The sequence below is a fragment of the Theropithecus gelada genome, chromosome 17 (assembly GCF_003255815.1).
Source record: "Theropithecus gelada isolate Dixy chromosome 17, Tgel_1.0, whole genome shotgun sequence".
Taxonomy (NCBI): Eukaryota; Metazoa; Chordata; class Mammalia; order Primates; family Cercopithecidae; genus Theropithecus; species Theropithecus gelada.
This window is the reverse complement of record NC_037685.1, coordinates 6,508,072-6,517,886: the sequence shown is the minus strand read 5'-3', so window position 1 is coordinate 6,517,886 and position 9,815 is coordinate 6,508,072. Positions and strand designations below refer to the sequence as shown.

Genomic DNA, 9,815 nt, shown 5'->3' with positions numbered 1-9,815 from the left:
TGTGTTTGGAAGTATGTCCTTTATTTTTCAGAATGACTTGAGTAGGGTTGATATTAGTTTGTTTTTAAACGTTTGGTGGAATTCAACTGTAAAGCCATCAGGTCCCAGGCTTGTTTCTGGGAGTCATTTTTTTTTGCTTGTAAATTCCAAATAATTACATTTATTAATTTTAAAACAAAATGTTGTGGCAAATGTATTTATTAATAAAATAAGTAGGTTTTGGTTCTGATTAGATTATGTATTTTAAAATAAGTATAACTTACTATTAGAATGAAATAGAATTCAACATCAATTCTATTTCTTTCTCTTTGTTTTCTTATCTTTCTTTATTTTTTAATTTTTTAATTTTAATAGGTTTTGGGGGAACAGGTGGTGTTTGGTTACTTGAATAACTACTTTAGTGGTGATTTCTGGGATTCTGTTGCACCTAACACCTGAGCAGTGTACACTGTACCCAATATATAGTCTTTTATCCCTCATCCCCCTCCCACCCTTTCCCCTGAGTCCCCAGAGTCCATTGTATTATTTGTATGCCTTTTCATCTGCATAGCTTAGCTTCTACTATGAGAGAAAACATATGATGCTTGGTTTTCCAGTTCCAAGTTACTTCACTTAGAATAATGGTCTCGAAATCCATCCAGGTTTCTGCAAATGCCATTGTTTTGTGTGTGTGTGTGTGTGTGTGTGTGTGTGTGTGTCTGAGGAGCACTCCATGATATGTTGAGATATATACACACACACACACACGCACATATCTCAAATTTTCACATATATATACATATCTCACATTTCCTTTATCCACTTGTAGGTTGATGTGCATTTGGACTGGTTCCATAATTTTGCAGTTTCAAGTTGTGCTGCTATAAACATTCATGTGCAAGTATCTTTTTCATATAATGACTTCTTTTCCTCTGAGTAGACACCCAGTAGTAGGATTGCTAGATCAAATGGTAGATCTGCTTTTCGTCTTTTAAGGAATCTCCACACTGTTTGTCGTAGTGGTTGTACTAGCTTACATTCACACCAGCAGTGTAAAAATGTTTCCTTTTCACCAGATCCAAGCCAATATCCACTATTTTCTGATTATGGTCATTCTTGCAGGAGTAAGGTGGTATTGCATTGTGGTTTTGATTTGCATTTTTCTGATCATTAGTGATGTTGAGCATTTTTTCATGTGTTTTATGACCATTTGTATATCTTCTTATGAGAATTCTTTATTCATGTCGTTAATCCACTTTTTGATGAGATTGTTTATTTTCTTGCTGATTTGTTTGAGTTCTTGGTAGATTCTGGATATTAGTTCTTTGTCAGGTGTATAGATTAGGAAGATTTTCTCTCACTCTTTGGGTTTTCTTTTTTTTTTTTTTTTTTTTAGCATTCTGACCAAAACATTTAATTAACAAAAATATTACAATAGCAGAGAAAATAATAATAATAACAATAAAGAGAAATCAGAAGTGGGAGTCAGGGTAGAAAAAAATGCAAAGGCCTTGGTCCCTAGGAGACCAACACTCCAGCTGAGCTGGCCTTAGCCCCAGCCCCTTCTGAGTTTTCCTTGGCTGCTGGCTTCTCATCTTCTCCCATGAGACGAATGTTGTGCTTTTCCCGGAATTCATTTAGTTCTTTTCCTTTTGCCTGAAGCTGCTGTGTCAATGTCTCAATGATCTTCTGTATCTGCTCCTTGTTGTTCTCCAAAGCAGGCAGCACCTCTTTGACAGTTCGCTCCACCAGCACTCCTCCAACCATGCGGTAGCACTTACGAGTTTCATCTACCTCCTTCAGTGTATCATCACTGGGCTGTGCTCATTCAACTCCATCTCCAACTCAGCTGCTTTGGATGCCAGGCCTCGCTGTTCCTGCCGAAGGCGGTTGAAGCCAGCAATTACCTGCTCTGCGGACACCGCCCCCTTGCCCGCGCCGCTCCCGCTGCTCTTGCCGGCGCGACCGCTGTTCTCCGCCATCTTCGCCGCCCGCTGGGTTTACTCTTTGGGTTTTCTGTTTACTCTACTGATTGTTTCTTTTGCTGTGCAGAAGATTTTTAATTTAATTAAGTCCCACCTATTTATCTTGGTTCTGTTGCATTTGCTTTTGGGTTCTTGGTAATGAAGTCTTTGCCTAAGCCAATATCTAGAAGGTTTTTTCTGGTGTTATCTTCTAGAATTTTTATAGTTTCAGGTCTTGGATTTAAGTATTTGATTCATCTCGAGTTGATTTTTGTATAAGGTGAGAGTCCAGTTTCCTTCCTCTACATGTCAATTGTAGAAGAAGGCTTGCAAATTATCTCAGCACCATTTGTTGAGTAAAGTGTCGTTTCTCCACTTTACATTTTAGTTTGCTTTATTTTATGGCTGCGTGGTGTTCCATGGTGTACATGTGCCACATTTTCTTTATCCAGTCTATCATTGGTAGGCATTTGGGTTGGTTCCAAGTCTTTACTATTGTGAACAGTGCTCAATAAACACACATGTGCATGTGTCTTTATAGTAGAATGATTTATAACCCTTTGGGTATACACCCAGTAATGGGATTGCTGGGTTTTGTTTGTTAAAGATAAGCTGGCTGTAAGTATTTGGCTTTATTTCTGGGTTCTCTATTCTCTTCCATTGGTCTATGTGCCTATTTTTATGCCAGTACCAAATTTGGTGACTATGGCCTTATAGTGTAGTTTGAAGTCTAGTAATGTAATGCCTCCAGGTTTGTTCTTTTTGTTTAGTCTTACTTTGGATATGCAGGCTCTTTTTTGCTTCCATATAAATTTAGGATTGGTTTTACTAGTCCTGTCAAAAATGATGGTAGTATTTTGATGGGAATTACATTTAATTTGTAGATTGATTTTGGCAGGATGGTTATTTTCACAATAGTTTCTATCTGTCCATGAATATGAATGTGTTGCCATTTGTTTGTGTCATCTATAATTTATTTCAGCAGTGTTTTGTAGTTTTAATTCTAGAAGCCTTTCACCTTCTTGGTTAGGTATGTTTCTATGTATTTTACTTTATTTTATTTTATTTTATTTTTACAGCTATCATAAAAGGGGTTGCATTCTTGATTTGATTCTCAGTTTGGTCACTCTTGGTATATAGCAGTGTTGTTGATTTGTGTTCATGAATTTTGTATTCTAAAGCTTTGCTGAATACATTTATCAGTTCTAGGAGCTTTATGGAAGAGTCTTCATGGTTTTCTCGGTATACGATCATATTGTCAGCAAACAGCGACAGTTTGGCTTTCTCTTTACCGATTTGGATGCCATTTATTTCTTCTCTTGTCTGCTCTGGCTATGACTTCCAGTACTATGTTGAACAGAAGTAGTGAAAGTGGGCATCCTTTTCTTGATCCAATTCTCATGGGAAATGCTTTCAAAATTTCCCCATTCAGTATAATGTTGGCTGTGGGTTTGTCATAGATGGCTTTTATTACCTTAAGTTATGTCCCTTCTTGCTGATTTTACTGAGTATTTTAATCATAAATTGTTGCTGGATTGTATCAAATGCTTTCTCTGAATCTATTGAGATGATCATGAGATTTTTGTTTATAATTCTGTTTATGTGATGTATCACATTTATTGACTTACATATGTTAAGTCATCCCTGCATCCCTGGTATGAAATCGACTTGATCATGATAGATTATCTTTGTGATACATTGTTGAATTCAGTTCACTACTGTTTTATTCAGGATTTTTGCACCTATGTTCATCAGGGATATTAGTTTGTAGATTTTGTTGATGTTGTTATGTGCTTTCTTGGTTTGGGTATTAGGGTGATACTGGCTTTATAGAATGACTTAGGGAGATTCCCTCTTTTTCTCTCTTTTGGATTAGTGTCAATAGGATTAGTACAAATTATTCTTTGAATGTGTGACAGAATTCAGCTGTGAATCCATCTGGTCCTGAACTTTTTTTGTTGTTGGCATTTTTTTTAAATTACCATTTCAATTTTTCTACTTACTATTGGTCTATTCAGAGTTTTACTAGGAGGGTTGTATATTTGCAGAAATTTATACATCTTTTCTAGGTTTTCTTATTTATGTGTATAAAGGTGTTTGTAGTAGGCTTGAATGATCTTTGACATTTTTATGGCATCAATTGTAATATCTCCTGTTTTGTTTCTAGTTGAACTTATTTGAATCTTCTCTCTTCTTTTCTTGATTAATCTCACTAATAGTCTATTGATTTTGTTTATCTTTTCAAAAAGCCACCTCTTTGTTTAATTTATCTTTTGAAATGTTTTCTGTTTCAATTTCACTTAGTTCTGCTCTGATCTTTGTTATTTATTTTCTTCTGCTGGGTTTGGGTTTAGTTTGTTCTTGTTTCTCCAGTTCCATGAGGTGTGACTTTAGATTTTCTTTCTGTGCCCTTTCAGGCTTTTTGATGTAGGCATTTAATGCTATGAACTTTCTTCTTTGCATTGTCTTTGCTGTGTCCCAGAGGTTTTGATAGGTTGTGTCACTATTATTATTCGGTTCAAAGAAGATTTAATTTCCATCTTGATTATATTGTTGACTCAATAATTGTTCATGAGCAGGTTATTTAATTTTCATGTATTTGCATGATTATGGAGAGTTGATTTCCAATTTTATTCCACTGTAGCCTGAGAGGGTAATTGATATCATTTCAATTTTTAAAAAATTTATTGAGGCTTGTTATGTAGCCTATCATATAGTCTATCTTGGAGAATGTTCTGTTTTGGTGAATAGAACATATATTCTGAAGTTGTTGGGTAGAATGTTCTGTAAATATCTGTTAAGCGCAATTGTTTTATGGTATAGTTTAAGTCCATCGTTTCTTTGTTGATTTTCTCTCTTGATGACTTGTCTAGTGCTGTCAGTGGAGTATTGAAGTCCATTGTGTTGCTGTCTCATTTCTTAGGTCTAGTCATAATTGTTTTGCATATTTGGGAGTTCCAGTGTTAGATGCATATATATTTAGGATTTTGATATTTTCCTGTTGGACGTCTTTTTATCATTACATAATGTCCCTTTTAGTCTTTTTTAACTGCTGTTGCTTTAAAGTTTGTTTTGTCTGATATAAGAATAGCTACTTCTGCTCGATTTTGGTATTCATTTGCATAAAACATCTTTTTCCATCCCTTAAGTTTATGAGAGTCCTTATATTTTAGGTGCATGTCTTGAACACAGCAGGTACTTGTTTGGTGAATTTTTATCCATTCTTCCTTTCTGTATCTTTTAAGTGGAGCATTTAGGCCATTTACATTCAGTGATGTGAAGTAGTATTCTATTCATCAGGCTACCTTGTTTTTTTTTTTTTTTCATCATGTTATTGTTTTAGAGGTCCTTTGAGATTTATGCTTTAAGGAGGTTCTATTTTGGTGTATTTTGAGGATTTGTTTCAAGATTTAGAGCTCCTTCTAGCAGTTCTTGTAGTGCTGGCTTGCTAGGGGCAAATTCTCTAAGCATTTGTTTGTATGAAAAATACTGTATCTTTTCGGCATTTATGAAAAAGCTTAGTTTTACTGGATAGAAAATTCTTGGTTGATAATTGTTTTGTTTAAGGAGGCTAAAGCTAGGACCCCAATCCCGTATAGCTTGTTGGGTTTCTGCTAAGAAATCTGCTGTTTTGCTTTCTAGATTACCTGATGCTTTTGCCTCACAGCTCTTAAAATTCTCTTTTGTCTTGACGTTAGATAGTCTGATGACTATGTGCCTAGGTGATGATCTTTTTGCAATAAATTTTCCAGGTATTCTTTGAGTTCTTGTATGTGAATGTCTAGATCTCTAGCAAGGCCAGGGAAGATTTCTTCAATTATTCCCTCAAATACATTTTCCAAACTTTTAGATTTCTCTTCTTCCTTGAGAATAGCAATTATTTTTCTATTTGGTTGTTTAACATAATCCCAAACTTCTTGGAGGCTTTGATTATTTTTTTTAATTCTTTTTTTGTGTGTGTTTGTTGAATTTGGTTACTTTGAAAACCTTGTCTTCGAGCTCTAAAGTTCTTTATTCTACTTGTTCAATTCTATTGCTGAGATTTTCCATTGTATTTTGCATTTTTTTAAACATATTCTTCATTTTCAGAAGTTGTGATAGTTTTATATTTATGCTATCTATTTCTCTGGAGATTTTTTCATCCATATCCTGTAACATTTAAAAAATTTCTTCGAGTTGGTGTCCACCTTTCTCTGGTGCCTCCTTGAGCAGCTTAATAATTGACCTTCAGAATTCTTTTTTCTGGCAATTCAGAGATTTATTATTGATTTGGATACATTGGTGGTGAGCTATTGTAATATTTTGGGGGTGTTAAAAAACCATTTTGTCATATTACCAGAATTGTTTTTCTGGCTCCTTCTCATTTGAGTGGACTATGTCAGAGGAAAGACCTTGAACTCAATGGCTGCTGTTTAGATTATTTCATCCCACGTGAGGCCTTCTCGATGTGGGTGCTCAGGGATGTGGCTTCCTGGGGGAGGGTGTGTCAAACTGCAGTGATTGTTATTTCTCTTCTGGATCTAGCCACCCAGCAGAGTTAGTGGACTCTGGGCTGGTACTGGGGAGTGTCTGCAAAAATACTTGTGATGTGATCTGTCTTCAGGTCTCCCAGGCATGGAAACCAATAACTGCTCCAGTGGAGGTAGCAGAGGAGTGAAATGGATTCTGTGAGGATCCTTGGTTGTATTTTTGTTTATTGCACCAGTTTTTGTTGATTGGCCTCCAGCCAGGAGGTGGCACTTTTAAGAGAGCATCAGCTGCAGTAGTGAAGGAGGGATACAAGTTTGCCCAAGATCTAGTAATAATTGTTTTATATATTTGGAAGTTCCAGCATTAGATTCATATATATTCAGGATTTTGATATTTTCCTGTTGGACAAGTCTTTTTATCATTACATAATGTCCCTCTTAGTCTTTTTTAACTGCTGTTGCTTTAAAGTTTGTTTTGTGTGATAAAAGAATAGCTACTTCTGCTCGATTTTGGATAAGTTTTCCATGTGGTGGGCAGGGCCATGGATCTCCCAAGACATTATGTTCTTTATCTTCGGCTACCAGCGTGGGTAGAGAAAACCATCAGGTGGGATCAGGGTTAGGCATGTCTGAGCTCAGGCTGTCCTTAGGTGGGGCTTGCTTCAGCTGCTGTGGGAGATGAAGGTCTGGTTCTCAGGCCAACAGAGTTGTGTTTTCAGGGTGATTATGGTTGCCTCTGCTGCATCATGCAGTTTGTCAGGGAAGTGGGGAAAATTCAGCAGTTACAGGCCTCACCTAGCTCACACGCATCCCTAAAGGCCATTCTCACTCCCATTCTGCCCCCTCAACAGTATTGAGTTTATTTCCAGACAGCAGGTGAGCAGGGCTGAGAACTTGGCCCAGGCTACAGGCCAACCAGCTGAGAAAGCAAGCAGGGCTTTCAGGTTTCACGCCTCCTTATCTGCTACAATTTCTGTCCTGTGTCTGCACTCCTGGTTTTCCCTCTCCTCATGTTCTGTCCAGGAAACTTCACACTGTCAAAATTGTTGCAAAGTTTAACTGGAAGTTTTCTTATCCCTGAGGTTTTTCCCCAATTTCACTGGCAGCTCTCCCCAATGACCCCTGTGAGACAAAGTTGAAATGGCTTCCCTTGGGATGGAGAGAGCCCATAGGGTTCTTCCTGTTACTTCTTCCACCCCTGCATTTTGCTTAGCTTTCTAAGTTTGTTTCAGCTCCAGGTAAGGTCAAATCCTTCTTCTATTATCTAGACCTTCAGGTTCCCTAATGAGGATGTGTGTTTAAGGGGCAAATGATCCCCTTTGCACACATTCATACATTTGGTACTCAGTTTTTTGGCTGTCTCCTGGAGCCTGCAGCATCTATCCACTTGCTTCAAAGGATTTGTGGATTCTCTCAGCTTTACTGGTATATTCCTGAAATAGGTCTTAGAGCAAAATTTCATGATATGAGTTTCCACATGCTGTTCTGTCCATCTGAGTCGAAGCTGCAAGTTATTGTTTCCTCTTGTCTGCCATTGCCCCCCTTACTCTGCTGAGAGACTTTTTATTACCATTTTGATCTTGTACTTGTTATTGGTCTGCTCAGATTTTAGATATCTTTATTGTTCTATCCTGGTAGGTTGTATGTGTCTAGGAATGTATTCATTTCTTCTAGATTTTCCAATTTCTTGTCATATAATTACTCACAGTAGACACTAATGTCAAATTTGTTTATCTTTTCAAAAACCAATTTTGTATTTCATTGATCTTTTGTATTGTTTTCTTCATTTCCAATTTATTTCTACTCTGACTTTTATTATTTCTTTTCTTCTACTAATTGTGGGTTTGGTTTGCTTTTTGCTTTTCTGCTTATTTAAGATGTATCCCTAGGTTTTTTATTTGAATGTTTTTTTCTTTTTTAATAAAGACACTTATAGCTATAAACTTTTCTCTTTGTATTACTTGCTATATCCCGTAGGTGTTGGTATGTTGTATTTCCATTATCATTTGCTTCAAGAAAATTTGCAATTTTCTTCTTAATTTATTCATTGACCCACTGGTTATTCAGGAGCACATGTTTTAATTCTCCTGTATTTATATAATTTCCCAAATTCCTCGCTATTAATTTCTAGTTTTATTCAATTGTGTTCAGAGAATACTTTTATTATTATTTAATTTTTTTTTTTTTTTTTTTTTTTTTACTGTTTTAAAACTTGTTTTGTGACCTAACATACAGACTACCTTCAAGAAAGATTCATTTGCTTAGGAAAAGAATGTGTGTTCTGTAGCAACTGGATAAGGTGTTCTGTAAATGTCTATTAGGTTCATTTGTTTTATATGGCAGATTAAGTTCTTTGTTAATTTTCTCTCTGAAAAACCTGTTCAGTGCTGAAAGTGGAGTGTTGAAGTCTCCAGCCATTATTTCATTGGGATCTGTCTCTCTCTATCTCTTATATTTATAGCTAAGTGCTCCAGTGTTGGATGCATATATTTTAAAAATTATTATATCCTCTTGCTGAATTGGTCATTTGATCATTATTTGGTGACCTTGTCTCTTCTTATACTTTTTGTCTTGTAATGTATTTTGTCTGATATATGTGACTTCTTCTCCCTTTTGGTTTCAATGGGCATGGAATATTGTTTTCTATCCCTTTCTTTTCAGTTTATGTCTGTCCTTATAGGTGAAGTGTGTTTTTTGTAGACAACAAATCATTGAGTCTTTTGGGTTTTTTTTGTTTTTTTTGTTTTTTTTGTTTTTTTTTTTTTTTGGTTTTAAATCTATTTGACCAGTCTATGTCTTTTATTGGACAGTTTTAGTTCATTTACATTAATTATTACTGATAAGTAAGAATCTATTTCTACCATTTTGTTAGTTGCTGTCTAGTTGTCTTGTGGTCTTCTTTTCCTTATTTCCTTCCTTTCTGTCTTTCTTTTAGTGAAGGTGATTTTCACTGCTGGCATGATTTAATGTCTTGCTTTTAATTTTTATTTTTTTATGTGTCTGTTGCATGTGTTTTGATTTAATGGTGCCATGAGGCTTGCAGATACCATCATATAACCCATTATTTTAAGCTGGGAACAACTTAACACCATTTACATAAACAAGCAAAAAGAAAACTAATAAAAACTCTACACTTTAACTTTGTCTCCTCACTTTTTAACTTTTTCTTGTGTCTTTTTATATCTTATTGTACTTTCTATATCTTGAAAAGTTGTGGTAGTTATTATTTTTGGTTGGTTCATCTTTTAGTATTTCCACTTAAGGTATGGGAACACACCACAGTTAAGGTGTTATAAACCTGTATTTTCCTCTGTATTTTGGTGTGTGCTTATCATTGACGAGTTTTACACCTTCAGATAATTTCTTATTGCTCATTAACATTCTTTTCTTTTTGATTGAAGTG

General features: G+C 35.7%; 1 pseudogene across 1 annotated transcript; it reads right to left on the bottom strand.

Moving 5' to 3' along the window:
- Positions 1 to 1,379: 1,379 nt before the first annotated feature.
- On the bottom strand, positions 1,380 to 1,971 carry LOC112610834 (annotated as a pseudogene). Its single transcript, XR_003116496.1, has one exon. The product of XR_003116496.1 is annotated as a prefoldin subunit 2 pseudogene (transcript).
- Positions 1,972 to 9,815: the final 7,844 nt, after the last annotated feature.